This window comes from Crinia signifera, chromosome 1 (assembly GCF_055691185.1).
Source record: "Crinia signifera chromosome 1, ASM5569118v1, whole genome shotgun sequence".
Taxonomy (NCBI): Eukaryota; Metazoa; Chordata; class Amphibia; order Anura; family Myobatrachidae; genus Crinia; species Crinia signifera.
In genome coordinates this window covers 69,132,856-69,151,601 of record NC_139217.1, presented here as the reverse complement: position 1 = coordinate 69,151,601, position 18,746 = coordinate 69,132,856, and the positions used below count along the sequence as shown (strand labels likewise).

General features: G+C 46.6%; 1 protein-coding gene across 3 annotated transcripts in view; it reads right to left on the bottom strand.

The window, feature by feature from the left end:
- The window catches only part of PPARGC1A (PPARG coactivator 1 alpha), a 1,315,783-nt gene that overhangs the window by 796,917 nt on the left and 500,120 nt on the right, over nt 1–18,746 (bottom strand). The window contains exon 1 of one of the 3 annotated variants that reach the window (XM_083161399.1): nt 15,390–15,412. The exons of the other annotated variants lie outside the window; for them this stretch is intronic. The gene's annotated coding sequence lies outside the window, so the exon portion shown is untranslated. Of the gene's footprint in view, nt 1–15,389; nt 15,413–18,746 lie in introns of those variants that run through there. 3 annotated transcript variants of the gene reach the window in all.

Here is an 18,746-nt window from a genome sequence, read left to right as displayed (position 1 = left end):
AGCAATCATCTTCCTGCACTTGTGGAAAAGTGGAAAGTAAATTGAAATGATCCCTCTTCTATCCCCCTTCTAGTGAAAATCATAACCATAGCGAAAAAAGTTATTCTAATACAATGGACTGATGCCACATCTCCAAGTCTGAATGAAGTCAAACAAAAGCTATCTCAACTCCTCTATTTCGACAGACGGTCGGTTCTCCAAAAGGATATTGACAAAGGTGTTGTAAGATTTTTCAAGCTTTGGGAACCCTACCTGAACTCTCTTCCTCCCTCTACTCAAACTGATGTTTTGATACCATTTTGAAGCACTTCTTGGTACTTGTCACGTTAGGTTATGTGACTCCTTTAATGCGTAGTGACGAACTTCTTCAATATCTCCTCTAGCCCCCCCCCCCCCCCCCCACTTGCCACTTTTAGTTGTAAGTATTGCTTGAAGATGCTATGACTAACTAACAGACTGATATCGTCTCTGTGTTGGATTATTGCCATTACCCTCATCCTGTCTATCTACTAACCCCCCCCCCCCCCCCGGTCCTCTTTTTCTCATTTCTGTTCAACCAGCATTTGGGCACATTATTTTTCTTCCTTTCTCTTGACAGACACATTGGTTTATGCTCAAACTGCCCCTCATTATTATGTCCAATCCTTATAGTCAGCTGTTATAGTCTTTTATGATTTGAATAACTACCACATTGTGTCTTATGCTGATTTTCCATTGTACTTTCTCTATTGTTAAAATCAATAAAAATTATTTAAAAAAATAAATAATTTTAAAAAATTGGTTAAAAAAAGTAGAGAACAGACATAAGGATCCTCAGAAATTTCATGACCAGCCCTGGGTTATGCAGCCTAGTCTGGTTGTGAAAAATAGGGGTAAAAAATTGCATGGGGTCCCACCGCCCAGACATTATAGTAATAATGAGCCCTTGCTGGCTGGAGTCCAGTTTTAGAAATAATTGATTTAATGAGCTGAGACGGAATTATCACTGTTGCACTGTCATTATCCCATGGTTTACTGATTTTATTTCGGTTACGCCAATGGATTTGAATGATTTTGTTCGTTATTACTGGATACTCTTGATGCTTTTTAAATAGCAAAAACATGATATGAAATTTTAGTGCAGTGAGAGGGAAAATAACACTGAGAACAAAAAGTGTTTGAGTCCATGTACTTTTCTTCATATTCTTGTAACGTGACAATATATTATAGTAATTGTCTACTCCTAGATGTTTCTATTCAAAACTATTTTTTATTATAACGAATGAAGGACACACTAATTGTGAGCTAAACTTCTCCATAAATAGTAGTGAAGTTGCACTATGAATGCTTATACTGTATAAAAAGGATATATAAAGCTAAGTAGTGATTAAAAGGATGACATCACAGAGGAATGTAATGGCAGTGGCGTGAACTCAGACAGTGATGTCACTTCCAGGGTTTCCAGCAAACACATATCTTCAGTCTCTAAATACTTTTCGTGTACTTGCTTATCACACACCACCTCATAAAGACAACACAGACACTCCTAAAGGTCACCCAATATCAAGATTTAAAAAAACCTAAAAACATATCAACGAAAAAAGAACGAAAAAAGGGCACACAGAAATGCACAGGCAACATACAGAAAGAAAGAACACCGTAGAGAAGAAAAAGCGAAGACCTCACAAAAACTACAATAGAAAAGATGAAATGATAACAGATCAACATGGATGTTGTATAGCATGTCAACAATGTCTACTGTAGGTCAAATCCACTGTATAAAGGTCAACACAAGGATGATATGGCAAAAATTGAATGAAAAAATCAAGGGCGAAATGTAATAGTTTGCGATTTTTGGTCAAAATCAGCCAAAATCGCATTTATTCTAAAAATCGCACATGTAATAGGGTGCGAGTCGCGGGAAAAATCGAATTTTTTCCCGCGAATGCGCACATTTTAAAGATGCAATTTTCAGTCACGCTGAAAATCGCACCCAGATGTTTTCCCATTGTAAAATATAGAACTCGCATATGTAATAGGATGCGAGTTCTAAAGTCACATATGGGACCTTACCAAAAACCACAAAAAAAATAGACCTGCAGCATTTTTCCCACGATCACCGTCCTCCGGTCTTCTGTTTACATCTGAGGCTCCGCCCCCCGACCGGGACTTAGGCCCTCCCATCAGCCAATCATGGTCCTTGAAAACCAGCATGCCGGGTCATGATTGGCTGATGGGCGGGCCTAAGTCCCGGTCGGGGGGGCGGAGCCCCAGATGTAAACAGAAGACCGGAGGACGGTGATCGTGGGAAAAATGCTGCAGGGCTCCCGGGGAAGCGCTGAAGACGTCTGTGGTGAGTATGATTTCTCTCCACAGCCTCCCCTCTGGATTCTACTGGACAAGGGGACCGAAGCTTCGTGTCAACATAGGTGAGTATTGGATGAATGGGCTTGGTGTGTATTAAAGTTGTACTGTCTGTGTGTGTGTTTTTATTTAACTATTTGTAGTACTGTGGGACTACTAGTCCCAGCGGGCCCTTTATTGCCCCACATGCTGGGACTTGTGGTTCTCCAAGTCCCTGCATGTGGTGCAGGCTTGCTGGGACTCATAGTTCCACAGCAATACACAATAGGATTTTATCTATTTTTTTACACCATTAATCAGCTCGATGCCCACAGCCCAGGGGCATCGAGGACAGCCCCGGGCTTCAGCATGGGCAGGTAAGTTCTGGAGGGGGGAGACCCCTTCTTTGGGGGGGTCCCCACTCCCCCAGGGCCTCTGCCCATGCTGACCGGTCAGAGGGCTGAATGCTTTGGCCGGGGGGACTTGTATAAAAAGTCTCCACCCGGCTGTGGCATTACCCTGCTGGCTGGTTGGGCCTGGGGCTGGTTCTTGAAATACGGGGGACCCCCAGTCATTTTGTCCCCCGTATTTTGGGAACCAGGACCGGCCCTTGAGCCTGGTGCTGGTTTTATAAAATCCAGGGAACCCCAACTTGATTGTTCCTTTGATTTTATGATACCACCACCGGCTCTTTGAGCCCGGGGCTGGTTATGCTCAGGAGGGAGGACCCCACGCCGTTTTTTTTTTTTTTTTTTTTTTTTTACCCAAAATCGCATATATGAAAATGCGCACATTTTCATGACTGAAAATGCGCACATTTTCATGACTGAAAATCGGCCGAAATCGCGGCAAATCGCATTTTTTGCCGCTAATTCGCATCTCATTACATATGCGAATTCGCGGCAAAAACCACGATTTTTAAAGGTGCGATTTCTGGCGAGTTTCACCTTTTTTTGGTGTCAATGTCAACAGCTGAGCCCATGTACCCTGAATTAGTGCACCACGTCGCTTGCCATGCTTCTGGCCATGTTACCGCTCCCAATTGGAGTCTGTTGATTGTAAAGTAGGAAGATATCCCAAAAAAATCTAAACAATTGTGAAAAACGTATGTGGATGGTTTTAAGTGTCAACCATTGCCATGTGGGCATATTGCTTATGTCACCATTTTGACCTTGACGACCATATGATGTCAACCGATTGACTGTTGACCTAGACAAAGTCTGTCAGCCACCTGGAAACTGAACAACATGAGATACTATATATAACAGTCCTCTTGTACTGAATAAACATTGTTTAGCAGACGGCTTGGTTCAGTTCACCCAGCTGGCGCTTCCTGTAGTCTCGCACTCAACATCTTTGGGGCGAAATGTAATAGGGTGTGATTTGTTAGACATGTGCGATTTTTGGTCAAAAACGGCCGAAATCGCACATTTTCCGAAAATCGCACATTTAATAGGTTGAAAATCGCGGTAAAAAAATCGCACTTTTTACCGCGAAATCGCACTTTTCTAAGTGCGATTTTTAGTCACATTTCAATTCGCATCCAGATGTTTTCCCATTATAAAGTATACAACTCGCAAATGTAATAGGGTGCGATTTTTGGTCAATGTTACCAAAAATCGCAAAAAAAATAGACCAGGTTCTGACAGGCGATTTTGACAGAACCATGCACAGATCATTGAGATCTGTGCATGGTTCTGTTAATAAAAATGTGTAAAAGTGTTTTTATAAAAAAAAAATGGCGTGGGGTCCCCCCTCCTAAGCATAACCAGCCCCGGGCTCATTGAGCCGGACCTGGTTCCAAAAATACGGGGGGACAAAAAGCATAGGGGTCCCCCGTATTTCTGAAACCAGCCCCGGACTCTTGGACCGGTCCTGGTTCCAAAAATACGGGGGACAAAAAATCTGGGGGTCCCCCGTATTTTGAAACCAGCACCGGGCTCCAACAGCCCGCGGTGTCATGCCACAGCCGGGGGACACTTTTTATACAAGGTCCCCCGGCCAAAACATGAGCACCGTGGCTGGTCAGCCTTGGACGGGGTACCTGGAGGAGTGGGGACCCCCCCAATAAAGGGGTCCCCCCCCCCCAGGCTTCACCCGTCCAGGGCTGAAGCCCGGGGCTGTCACCGGCGTCCGTGGCCAGTGGACGCCGGCCTGATAGGGTTAAATTCATCATACATATCATTACATTGCTTTTTACCGGCGAACTACAAGTGCCAGCAGACCTCCCCCGCATGCTGGGACTTGGAGAACCACAAGTCCCAGCATGCGGGGCATTAATGGGCCCGCTGGGACTTGTAGTCCACCTGTAAAAAGAATGTTTATAAAAAACACACACACAGAGAAGTACAAGTTTATTACACACACACACCTCAATTTTACACAGCGTTACTTACCATTCCTGGATCCAGCGCTGGTCTGGCTGCTTTACAGCCGGCTCCCCCCGAACTGACAGGCAGCGGGGAGAAGCGGCTGTCTCCGTCGCTTCTAACAGCCTCTGTAGCGCTGTCCGAGTGCTACAGAGGCTGAGAGCGTGATTGGCTGAGCTACAGTATGCGTCTCCATGGAGACGCATAGCTCAGTCCTGATTGGCTGAGCTATGCGTCTCCATGGAGACGCATACTGTAGCTCAGCCAATCACGCTCTCAGCCTCTGTAGCACTCGGACAGCGCTACAGAGGCTGTTAGAAGCGACGGAGACAGCCGCTTCTCCCCGCTGCCTGTCAGTTCGGGGGGAGCCGGCTGTAAAGCAGCCAGACCAGCGCTGGATCCAGGAATGGTAAGTAACGCTGTGTAAAATTGAGGTGTGTGTGTGTAATAAACTTGTACTTCTCTGTGTGTGTGTTTTTTATAAACATTCTTTTTACAGGTGGACTACAAGTCCCAGCGGGCCCATTAATGCCCCGCATGCTGGGACTTGTGGTTCTCCAAGTCCCAGCATGCGGGGGAGGTCTGCTGGCACTTGTAGTTCGCCGGTAAAAAGCAATGTAATGATATGTATGATGAATTTAACCCTATCAGGCCGGCGTCCACTGGCCACGGACGCCGGTGACAGCCCCGGGCTTCAGCCCTGGACGGGTGAAGCCTGGGGGGGGGGGACCCCTTTATTGGGGGGGTCCCCACTCCTCCAGGTACCCCGTCCAAGGCTGACCAGCCACGGTGCTCATGTTTTGGCCGGGGGACCTTGTATAAAAAGTGTCCCCCGGCTGTGGCATGACACCGCGGGCTGTTGGAGCCCGGTGCTGGTTTCAAAATACGGGGGACCCCCAGATTTTTTGTCCCCCGTATTTTTGGAACCAGGACCGGTCCAAGAGTCCGGGGCTGGTTTCAGAAATACGGGGGACCCCTATGCTTTTTGTTCCCCCGTATTTTTGGAACCAGGTCCGGCTCAATGAGCCCGGGGCTGGTTATGCTTAGGAGGGGGGACCCCACGCCGTTTTTTTTTTTACTTTTTTTTTTTTTGCACAAAAGCGCATTTATAAAAATGCGCACATTTTCATGACTGAAAATGCGCACATTTTCATGACTAAAAATCGCGGCAAATCGCGGCAAATCGCATTTTTTTGCCGCTAATTCGCATCTCATTACATATGCGAATTCGCGGCAAAAAACGCGATTTTTAAAGGTGCGATTTGGTGCGATTTTTTTTTAGTCTAAAAAATCGCACCCTATTACATTTCGCCCCTAGTGTCACTTGTCTATCATGTCACAGAAGACATACTATGATACAACACTGGGTCTCGCATAGAAGTATGCTTGGCATAAAAGTCAGTGCTGAAAGCTTCATCAGCCTAATGTGTATCTTGGAGACGTAGTCACGTTGCAATGACTAGGTTTATACAGTATACTATGTATACAGCACTCATATAATACTTATATGGATGACAGTATTCTTAATTGTTTGCTAAAGAGCAACTGCTTATGTCTCCTTCCTGTAGAGCTGCCAGGATACCCATTTAATAAGAGATTTATATAATGACGCCCGGCTCTGTGGCAACTATATAAATTACATGAGTACTGTATAACAGAGCGAGCCGTCTCCTGGCTACTAGATCCTCCTCTGGTTGGACAGTGTTCTAGGCTGGTCCACCTATCAGTGTTCACAATAGGCAAACAGTATGAATGTAAGATAGTATATGCATCCTGCAATTATAACATCAGCCATTTTGAAACGAATAAGAATAAATGTTTTTTTTTTTGTGTAATCAATACTTATTAGCTATCACAAATGTATCACAACAGTGACATCAATAATGAAAGCATGTACTATAAGCCAAGCATTTCCAAAGTCCGGCCGGGGGCCAATTGCGGCCCGTGCCATCATTTCAAGTGGCCCGCAGCCTCCAGCCAGAAGCGGGCGGAGCATCAGATGCAGGATGAACAGCACAGGACACTAAAGGTGGGGTCCCGGCGAGCGCGCCTTTACTTTGCTGTCTGCAGCAGTGAGGAGGTGCCAGCCGCCACAGTGAGATGTGTTTGGCAGCTTTCGGTTGAGTGTGCGTCCAATCCCTGGACATTCAGAGAAGGGGGGGCAAGCTACGGGACAGAGTGAATGGGTGCAAAGTGGGGAACATACAGTGAATGGGAGGCATACAGTGAAGGAGGGGCAGGCTGGGGGACATACAGAGAAGGATGGTCAGGCAGGGGAATACAGTATAATGTGAAGGGAGCAGAGAGGAGGACATACAGCGAATGGGGGCAGGCAGGGGAATATACAGTGAAGGGGCAGGCTGGGGGACATACAGTGAATGGGGGCACGCTGGGGGACATAAAGTGAATGGGGGCAGAGTGGGGGACCATTCTGATGTGATTAATGATTCAAAGAATGTCAGGCTGAATGGTCGGCCCCCCACACATTTTCACCTCACTAAATCTGGCCCTCGTCGCAAAAAGTTTGGACACCCCTGCTATAAGCAAATGCCAAATACCCATTTTCTATACTCGGGTAGATATGACAGTTTCACTTAACTGATTGCTAGGAGCTATAGCCCCTTTTTCCCATATGCACCAGTTGTCATTAATGTCACCCCCACTACTGTATATCCAGCAGACATTTGGTATGTAAACACTATTTGCTAGGCCCCACAGATGTGATAACTTTTTCTTTTTTTGTCTCTTGAGGAGACTGCAATGCAGCAACGCTGCCTAATTACTGCCCTGTCACTCTAATATTACCAGCAATGTGTGGCAGAAGGTGACAAGATAGAGGTGAGCTACTCCAGGAATTAACAGATACCTTCCCAATGTGATCAGTGCTCTTATATATATTTTCTTTACAGAGGACACTGCGTCAGTTACATTTCTAGTCAGTTACAGTATGTACTGTAGCTCATTCCTTTAATCAGTGGTTTTAAGCATTTTATCAAATAGACCCTGTTTGGGTGCAGATGGCTGCAATATGTGCTTGCCTACTTTTGTGTGCTTCTTTTTGGGAGAAGCCCGGAGAGGAGACACTGAGCTGCAGTTCGTGGGGTGGAGGGGACAATGATATCATCAAGCCTCGAAATGACACGATTCACGTAATTTTAGCCCCACCCCTGACTTTTCGCAAATGCAGGGCAATGAGGGGTAGTGGGCAGGAGATCCGATTTTTGGGTCATTGGCCATTATGGGAAGATAGATTAGTATGATATAATAACAAGTTGGCGCGCTGACACAGTTGTATCAATCAGAGCTGAGTGTTCCACTCAGGCATCAAGTGTGTGTGTAGTGTCTGTTTGTGAGTGTGATCTAAGCTGGTGTGCTATATTGAGTCGACAATATCTTGGTTCTCCCTAAAATGTCCACATGCATGAGGCCTACACCGGAAAAAGTCGACATACTTTTTGATGTCAATGTCTACACCCTCGCGATGGTTCCGGTCAGGTGCCTTTTTCCCATGGTTGGGGCCTGTACCGCTGCGCTCAGCACAACTTTACCATTCCTATTCCATGAGTCCATGTGAAGAAAGTATGAAAAAGTTTAAAAAAATGACGAACAAAAAGCTCATGTCGACCTTTTCCTGTGTTTCGACCATATCCATGTCAACCTTTTTGACCATGGCAACCATATGGTGACGACCTATAGACTTTTGACCTACAGTACACATTTTCTAACAGCCACCTGTATACTGTATTAAGCAGTAGAGAGAGGTAAAGTGGATGGGCTGTGATTTCATCTAGCTGCACGTCCCCCATTCTCATCATTATGGGGGTGTGCCTAGCACTCAGGGCCATATTCTGATCGGATCGGTGAAACGCGCGTATGGACATGCACACCGAGCGTTTTCCTCACTCTCATGGTGAGCGTAAGTCCGCCCACAGAACAGCCGCACACGGACAGTCTCAGACACCGGCAAAGGGGAGAGGCGTACATTTGAGCGTACGCCACCATGCACGGATGGATCTCAGCCCTCTGCCACCGAACCTGGCATATATATGAGCGTACGCCAACGTGCACGGGACGGATATCAGCCTTTTTCACTCTGAGACATTTAACCAACATTGCAAGTAGAAATGGTGTCCCAATAACTCATTGTTGGTGTTAGACGTGGTCGATGTGTTTAAAAGATAAATTAGACTTGTATGTTTGTGTTGCAGTGAAAAAGTTGACACATGTCGTCATGTGTCTCCTGCTTTGTAAAGATGTAAAACACACTTTCAGTAATGGTGTAGATGGTTAAAAAATAACTACCTGGACATACAGAAATTTTGGATTAATAGTACTTAAAAATAAACCAACCTTTACATGTGGAAAAGTGTAGAAAGAGAACCTTCCTATATATTTATGGGCTGTGTGTGGCTTGCAGATAGTGAAATGAGGCATTTCACTTAATAGCCTGCAGCATTGCTTATTGCATTCAGGTGTATGTAATTTACTTGTATTCGGCGTTAATTAGCAGACCCAGGCATCCGCTCTCATGCGGTAGCTTTAAGAGTGGTCAGGAGCACTCTTTGGCGTCTGCCTGTTTTTGGTCCAAAATGCACGGTGCGTTCGCTGATCGAGGCGGTTGTGGGTATGTGCTTTTTGTGTGCACACCCCCGTGTACGCCCATGTTTACGCCCAGTTTTCCTCATTATTCCAGCCGCTCCCATAAAAACGCCCACATGCCGCCCACAATGGCCATGCTCTTGCGGACAGGTTTTTTCGCACGGAGAGACCAGTGGCGTAACGAAAACTTTTGCTCCCCCCCGCCGGGACAAGGACAATTTCGCCACCCCCCCCCCCGGACAATTTTGCCGCTGCCCCCCCATTAAAAGACCCCCCTGGGGAGCTGGCAGTGGGGTCCATGCGGCGCGGAGGTACCTGTATTCAGGGAGAGCCTGAAGGTCCCTGCGCCTGCGGTGCTGAGTATGATGTTGCCGGGGTCCCTGCAGTGAAGTGGAAATAGCGCGTTATTTCCACTTCACTGCAGGGACCCCGGCGGCAGCAACATCATACTCAGCGCCGCAGGGACCTCCAGGCTCTCCCTGAATACAGGTACCTCCGCGCCGCACGGACCCCCCTGCCAGCTACCCGCTGCACCCACAAGCAGTGGGGAGCTGGCGGAGAAAAAATAGCGCCCGCAGACCCCCGGCGCCTCCCCGCCACCGCGGGGGCTGCGGCCTTATAGTTACGCCACTGGGAGAGACCCGTCCATGAGCGGTGTGCTGTTGCCGCACATGCGCATAGCGAAAGATACACATGCGCAGACGAAAAAAAAAAGCCTGATCCGACCGTGCACGGTCCGACCGCACCAACCAGAATAAGGCATTCATTTGAGCAGCTGGCCAACCCCAGGCTCTCCTCCCTAGATGCTGCATATTTAAGATACAGTAGGTACACCTGGCTCATATTGCTTGCACCTCTATGGAATACAAGCAAAAAGATGCATAGGGTGAGATGTACTAAGCCTTGAAAAATGATAAAATGTAGAATGATAAACCAGTCAGTTCTCAGCTGTCATTTTCAAACACAGGGCCAGATTCTCTAAGCATCAAAAGTAATAAAATGGAGAGTGATAAACAGCCAGCCAATCAGCTCTTACCTGCCATGTCACAGACTGTGTTTGAAAAATGTCAGACAGGAGCTGATTGGCTGGCTGTTTATCACTCTCTATTTTATCACTTTTGACGCTTAGAGAATCTGGCCCCATATTATTTGACTTTCCTCTTTTCCTCAGTCCATTGTTGCTAAATAAAGATATTGCAATACAAAAAAAAGCATCTTCCCAGCTGCATCGGCCCATTATGGCTGAAGCTCAATATACCCTGCTCAGGCAGTATTTAAAAGAAGAGGTATATAAAAAGTTACGGCATGTAGTAAGCAACTCCTGGGGTGACTGTCATCAGAATGCTTCTGCCCCCTGCAGGCGCATCCTATGTATTGCCACAATCTTTCATTATGAATATCCAGGGTGTCTTAGAAATATTTAGCTGCAAGCATCGGGGTGTTTACAGCCATGTAAGAAGGTTCAATATTTTATAGTTCATTAAGAATTCTTTGACGGCTTCACATTTTGAAATGTGCCCAGTCAACCTGTGCAAAGATTACCAGTCTCAAATAGATTGCTCTTATTTCAAACCCAGGCCACCTCTCAAACAAATCAAGGAGCACACTTTTGATATATTACAGAATAAGCTGGTATGAAACACTTAAGGAAACAAGAACACAGAGGAGATGGCATCCGATCTTTGCTATTTTTCAGAACATGAAATAACATCCTGTCAGCGCACCTTTTACAGACCGTTTTTATCAAGTCTCAAGCCAGGGGAAGAAACTGACCTTCATTTACAGCTATATTTCACCTGATGTATTTGTTAAAGAGATGGTTTATAAGTCCTGAGGATGTCTCACTGCAGAAAGAGACAGTCAGTCTGTTAGTGATTGTTACTCAGGGCCTGATTAAAGGTTCCAGGTGCCCTAGGCTAATACACATGTAGCTCCCCTTGTAATGCTGCTGACACAAGTGTATGGGCGCTTGGGGACTCACCAGTCATACTGCCCATGTGCATGTAATGAAGGGAATACATGTAACGAAGGTTATACACAGGGGCGTACAGATGGAGCGCTCTCCATCCAACAATCGCCAGCCCCCGCCAGCCGTCACCAGGGGGCGCGCATGCACGGGACGCTCGCGCGCCCCATTGTGACGGAGCTCCCCGCCGTTACGACGCCTCCCCTGCTGCCATCGGCAGTCCCAACTGCCGCCCTGAAATCCCCCCCTAACCCTGCCCATCTCCCTGAAGCGGAGAAAGGCAGGGTTCCGCCGCCCAACCGCGAGAGACTGGGACGGGCGTGCGTGTGAGATGTAACGCCTCTTGTCTTTGCCAGGCACTCGCCAGTGGGGACATTCTGGCGAGCACCTGGCAAAGACTAGAGGGGCTACATCTGTAACTAGATATTCATAGGCCCCATAGCAAAAGTTTTTAAGGGCCCCCTATTTAATGACTGATGTTGATAAATGTATGAAAAACATATTACTTAGATAGTAAAGATGGGCACCCTTCAGCTCTGGGCCCCATTGCAGCTGTACCCCTTGCACCTATGGTAGTTATGCCAAGTAGCGTAACTATCTAAATTGCGCCACCCCCCCACCGAAAATTTAGGTAGCGCCCCCCCCCCCCCCCAGTAAGGTTAACACCCCCCACCGCACATGCCCACTGTGTCCCCGTGCCTTACCCTCCGCTCGCTGTTCTAGGGACCGGCAGATTTTGTCTGCAGTCAGTCCCGGCTCCCCTCCTGGCTTCACAAAATGTCCGCCCCCATACAGCAGACTATCTGCTGTATGGGGGCAGATATTTTATGATGGACCATTTTCATTTCAGCAGAAGCCTGGAGGGGAGCCGGGACCGCTGCGCAGACAGGTAAATCTGCGGAAAAGAAGGACTAGGGGTGCCTCGGGACACTTGCAGGGGGGCCTTGGGTTGGTGGACCAGAGACAATTTAAATTATTTATGGTGAATATAAAAGGTAAAAACAGTGCTTGTGGCTTCCAATCATAACATATATGGACAAAGAAATGTTTATCCTGTCCCAATCAATCCCATAGGCTTTTATGGGCATTGCTGATAATTGTGTTGCTCAACACATCCAAGTCACATTCCGGGCTTGATGCATATGGGGGCTGCAGCCAAACCTCAGAAAACAGCATTTTCAGAGGTTTGGCTGCATTTTTACCTTTGTTGAATCGTGCCCTCGGTAACATTGGCTCATCAATCTGGCATAATAATATTATGGCCGCTTACAGTGCTTCTGAGCATGTCTGAGCCTCAAAGAGGTCTGAACGCAGAAGCCGCCGCCGGCGCGGCAATGTTATTAAGGGCAATTAGGAGGACATAAAGGAGGATAATTTTCAAGGGAGGACAGAACTTCCAAAAGAAGGACTGTCCTCCCTAAAGGAGTCTCCAAAATGTACTTTTTTTTTGTTCTGTTGAAAACCTACTGGGTACATCTGTAACTGGCTACTGGGGACATGATATGTAACTGGCACTAAATATGTGCAAGGACATGATTGCTTGCCATTCACATCTCAGGCCCTTATTCAGATCTTACACCCCACCCAAATTTAACTCTGCACATGTTACATCTGCCCCACCTGCAGTGCACATGGTTTTGCCCATTTTCCAAACAAATTTGTACTGCGATCAGATCTGAATAAAGGCCTCAGTGCCTGAGATAGTATACAAACTTTGGTTCATGTTTAAAAGCCTTGTTTCATGCACAAATAAAATATTTTGTGTGTATTTCATGTGTTTGATGTGTTTATACAACATAAAAAATAATTCTGAAATACGGAATAATCCGTTATCCAAAATTCTTCTGGTCCCGAGCATTTTGGATAAGGGATTCTCAGCCTGTATTACCGTTTTATTTTCTGTTTCGGAACAATACTGTGGGACTCATATGTTGCTACAGTTCTGTGTGACTCTCATCCATGCTAATAAGGACTTGGACTTTTCCTGAACTCTGATGTAAATTTAAAAAAGTTGGAAGTTTTATGTTTTCATTTTGCAGAAATAATTCTGTTTGGTTTAGTCAGGGGTCATGCCAGGTAAGAGGACTAATCTGTGCCTTTTGTGTGAAAGTCTCTCAAGGGAAAAACAATGTTTCTGAGTCTAGGGAAATGTGTTGTGGTGCTGATCTGACTAGTACCTCTACTGACTTGGGTGTTTTTTTTATATTGTTTTAGAAAATGTTGGAGATATAATACAGAAAAATGCTGCATACAGTATCATATTTTCATGCATAACACAGGGCTGCAACTGTGAGGAGCGGGGTCCTCAGTGGCGCTAAGAGGGGGGTACTAATTAACTAGGCCCAGGCCTAACTGAGGGGCCCAGTGGAGTACCTGGTCTCTTCTCTACCCCGCACATGTTGCTGTGTGTTGGGATGCAGTTTGGCCAAAGGGGATGTGCCACACGTCATGATGCCCCTTACACAATATGCAACACACCATATTGCCCCTTACACAATATGCCACACACACTATAATGCCCATATGACATAGCGCTGCTTATACATATGCCCACACCAGTTACTGACAGTAGTAGCGCTGCCTATACATATGCCCACACCAGCTGCTGAGAGTAGTAGCACTGCCTATATATATGACCACACCAGTTTCTGACAGTAGTAGTGCTGTCGATACATATGCCCGGACTAGTTGTTGACAGCAGTAACACTGCCTATACATATGCCCACACCAGTTACCAGCAGTAGTAGAGCTGTCTATACCTGTGCCCACACCAGTTGCCAACAGTAGTAGTGCTGCCTAGACATATGCCCTCACCAGTTACCGACAGTAGTAGTGCTGCCTATACATATGCCCACACCAGTTACCAACAGTAGTAGCGCTGCCTATACATATGCCCACACCAGTTGCCAACAGTAGTAGCGCTGCCTATACATATGCCCACACCAGTTACCAGCAGTAGTAGCGCTGTCTATACCTATGCCCACACCAGTTGCCAACAGTAATAGTGTTGCCTAGACATATGCCATCACCAGTTACCAACAGTAGTAGTGCTGCCTATACATATAACCACACCAGTTACCTACAGTAGTAGCGCTGCCTATACATATGCCCTCACCAGTTACCGACAGTAGTAGCGCTGCCTATACATATGCCCACACCAGTTGCCAACAGTAGTAGCGCTGCCGATACATATGCCCACAGTTACTGACAGTAGTAGCAATGCCGATACATTTGCCCACATCAGTTGCTGACGGCAGTAGCGCTGCCTGTACATATGCCCACACCAGTTGCTGACAGTAGTAGTGCTGCCTATACATACATTATGCCCACACCAGTTGCTGACAGTAGTAGCGCTGCTTATACATATGCCCACACCATTTGCCTACAGAAGGACACTCTCACTTTGCTCACCTACAGTAGTTCAGGCATGCAGCTCATCTTCTCCTGTTTCATTTTTTTATCAGAGGTACCCCCCCCTGTAGCTCCGCCCCTTCTGTCCAATGTAGCCATGCCCCCTCCACCCGCATAGCCCTGCCCCTTTCCGGGCCCAGCCAACTACCAGGTGATTAGGAGCCTGGAGGGAGCTCTGTGCTGCCGGTGCTGCTGCCTGTCATGCAATGTGACAGGCACAGCGGCAGCCGGCAGCCACAGAGGACAGAGGGGATGTAGAGCAGGGAGAGTGCTTCTACTGTCCTGTGCCTCCCTGCTCTCCATCATCTGCTAAGCAAGTAGCACCAGCCCTGGTTGAGAGCTGGTTGGCTGGTTGTTTATCATTGTCCACTTTATCACTTTTTGAAGCTTGATACACCTGGCCCTATGGCCCAAAACATAAAAAATTAAGCAATGCTGAAGTTCATTTTCCCTATTTTTCCTGTATCCTTCTCATATTTCATATTTCTGTACAAGCTTATTGCCATTTCAGCTATAAAATGACTGGGGTTTTGTCTTGCATCTTATCAGCTACAAATAATAAATAAAAAGACACATTAGCTTGCAAATAATTATACAAATGTGAACTAAATTCCAGTATATTTATTCCAATTAGTAATTGCTCTTTATTATAATTCCAAAATGCCATAGAAGAGGGAACAGCTATTTTGCGCTCACAATAAGACCTAGTAAATCACACTAACCTTTATCAAGCCACTTGCAATCACTTGCCACCTTTTGTAGGGAACCTGGTGACAAACAAAATGATTGTTGAATAGGAAAATTAAAACAGAAGCTATTCTGCTGTTCCAAAGCGTGTTCCCTGCAGACCGCAGCTACTGGGAGACGCGTCTGAAAAGAAAAAAAATGTTTTGTAAACTTTCTCTGATCTATATAATTGCTAACATTTCTAATTTCTCTCATTTTTAACCCTTCGTCTTCCAGTGAGCGGTGTTCAACAATCCTTTTCTTGCTTTCTGAGCAGACTCTTTTGCTATCAGCGGGTCTGCTGGGACACGTATGTTAATGTGGTTACATACATCCCAACTTTTAGAATTCTGTAACCTTGACTCTGCCCGCTCCTGAAAAGAGGGTGCGGTTATGTCAAATAGGGCGTGGTTTAGCAGCTAATGCAGTGATCGGAAACCATGCCCCCATTTGCCGGGAGCTCTGTGAACTGCTGGCCATGCTCCCAGCACCTCTCTCCAGATGCTGCGGGTGGGACAATCCCCAAAGTATGGTACTCTCAGTTGGGAGGTATGGTTACACACCATTACTAATTAGCGGGACTGTATTTATATGTTGCAGTGGGCATCAGCATGGTAACTGGAGGTCATGGCTGTGCCCAATTGGAGGGATCATTGGCAAGAAGAGATAATTGTCTAAAGCCCCATACACACTACATACCCTCCAACACGATCCATTTCATTAGGTACAAAATGCTCTGTTCATGGACTTCCCAGTGGCAGTTGCAGATATGAGCTTGCAGCACCGTCCAATATTCAAAAAGGGGAGCCACACCTACTGCCACCCCAAACATCACAACAGTTGATGTGACACCCCCCCCCCCCCCCTTCCTTTGAATATTGGACTGTGCTGCAGCCCCACCTCTGTAACTGCCACTGGCAGGGAAGTCCAGGAACAGAGCATTTTGTACCTAATGGAATGGGTCATGTTATAAAGTATGCACACTGGGCGATGTTGGAAAAATCAGAAACAGTTAACAATATCAGCATGGGTGGCCGATATTGTGTGTACACATTGAAGGATATCAGTAAACTATATTGATCAGTCAGTCACTGATCAATATAGTTTACTGATATCCTTCAATGTGTACACACAATATCAGTGACATCGCCGGGACCCACTAAACATGTTCAGAAGAAGGCAGGGCTCCTTAATGATGGAGCATCCATCATTAATAATATTGAATGTAAGGAGGGAGACCTCTAACATCCTCTAATTTTGCAAAAGCAATCCTCAAAGGTTTCTATGCATACGGAATCTACTCCCCTTTGTTCTGACATGTAGAGCAATGGTAAGAGAGAATTTCCCATACCACTTTGGCCCTTATTCTGATCGGTGCGGCCGGAGCCGCATATGCGGCTCCGACCGCACAGACGAATCCCCGCCTTGCGTACGGATCGCCACCTCCGTCCGTACGCGGATATGTGGCGATCCGTATGAAAGTGGACGGGGATACGCCTCCTCCACCTTGGGAGCTGCCCCTGCATTCGATGGTCGCCGAACATCGAATGCAGGGCCGCACGCTCCACCAGGTCCCGCAACACAAGACCACACGGACACTTGTCCGTGTGAAATCTTGTATTGGGGCGGGCAGCTGACATCCGGCGATGTCAGCTGCCCGCCCCCTACACGCGCGTCATGGCCTCATTACCATGCATACGCCCCGCGTTTGCATGGGAACGCCCATGAAACGCGGGGCGTATGCATAGGGAAATGAGGCTAAGTAGCCCCTCACGCCCCTATCCGCCCCCTTTGCGGCGGTCAAAAGAAGTGTGCGGCGATTTCGCCTGCACATGCGCAGAGTGCCCTCTGCACATGCGCAGAGCGAAAACATCGGCGGAACGGCCGCATGCGGCCGTTTCCGAACCGATCAGAATAAGGGCCTTTATTTGGGACAGCTCCCTTCACTTCCTGTTTTCCCCTTTCCAGGCAGTGCAGGATAATCATTGCTAGGCTTGATGAGCTGTGCACAAGTCAGCTCTGTAGATGGATCTTGCACAATTTAGCACAGTGCTTGCTTTGTAAATAGCGCATTCAACTATGTGGATAATGTGGTGTAACTGGGCGACAATGAGGCATGTGCATGTAGGGTAATTGGATATGCAAAGATCAGTCTGAATGAGAGTGGGATAGGGGCCTAATTCAGACCTGATCGCAAGGCTGCTTTTTAGCAAATGGAGAAAACCATATTGCACTGCATGTGGGGAAAATGTATCATGTGCAGAGAGAATTAAACTGTACACATGCATGTGAAATGTTACCAACCTGTAGCGCATATGGTTTTGGCCATTTTGAATAAGACCCATGAATGTCCCTGAGAAGGTGATGCTGAAGTACTGAGGAACCTCTGTGGTGAACGTGTCAGAAGCGAGATTCATGTCTTATCCCAATCTCCTCCAAACTCACTTTAAGGATTTGTTCCTGCACCGGGGTGTGTGCTGCTACATTATGTAATATTTAGTAATATAATTTCCACATTAGCAGGACTGCAAATACTTTTTAATTTTATAAATTTTTGTCCAAGGAGGCATGTGCCCACCTCCCCTAATTAGGCCACACCCCTAATCAGTACCCAGGGCTGGCCCAGCACTCTGTGGCCCTGTATGTTGTGTGTTCAGTCATACAACCTGAGACACAACGCATACCTACCAACTGTCCCACTCTCCGCGGGAACATCATGGTTTTTGGGATGTTCCCACGTCCCGCCCAGGGCCGTCAGTGTCCCGCGGAGGGGGGAGGTGGCAGTTGGGAGTGCCCCCAGCCTGAAGGGAATAGATGCTGGGTGCATGTGCACAGCATCTATTCAGCGATGCACGGGTGCAGAAAAAAATGGGGGCGTGGCCTGGGGATACATTATCGCGCAAGGCAATGCCCCTTTCCATAGGCCACACCCCCTTTTTGGGCACACGCAATAAGTTCATCCTATTATAATTCTCATGTCACTTTTATGCCCTTACGCAGATTTACAAACCCTAAGTTCCTACTATATCTAACATAATGAGTAACTTGTGCAGTATATAAAGGAAATTCCCTGAGATATCATATCATTATTTTATATCATGTTATTACGGCTATGATATTTCCAGAGCCTGTCACTCTGATTTTATTTCCCTGTGTTTGTTTTGTTAGAAATATATTACCTGCAGGTGTAAGATTTTTTCAAATTCATCAGCGAGTGACCCCATCAGTGTCATCACACAGACAGAGGGAGTGTCATAACCTCGGCTAATGACTGCGGCACTTATCTAACGTAATGTATACACCGTGTTCCAAGAGTGGTTTCGTTACTGCAAATTGCAGATTTATATACAGGT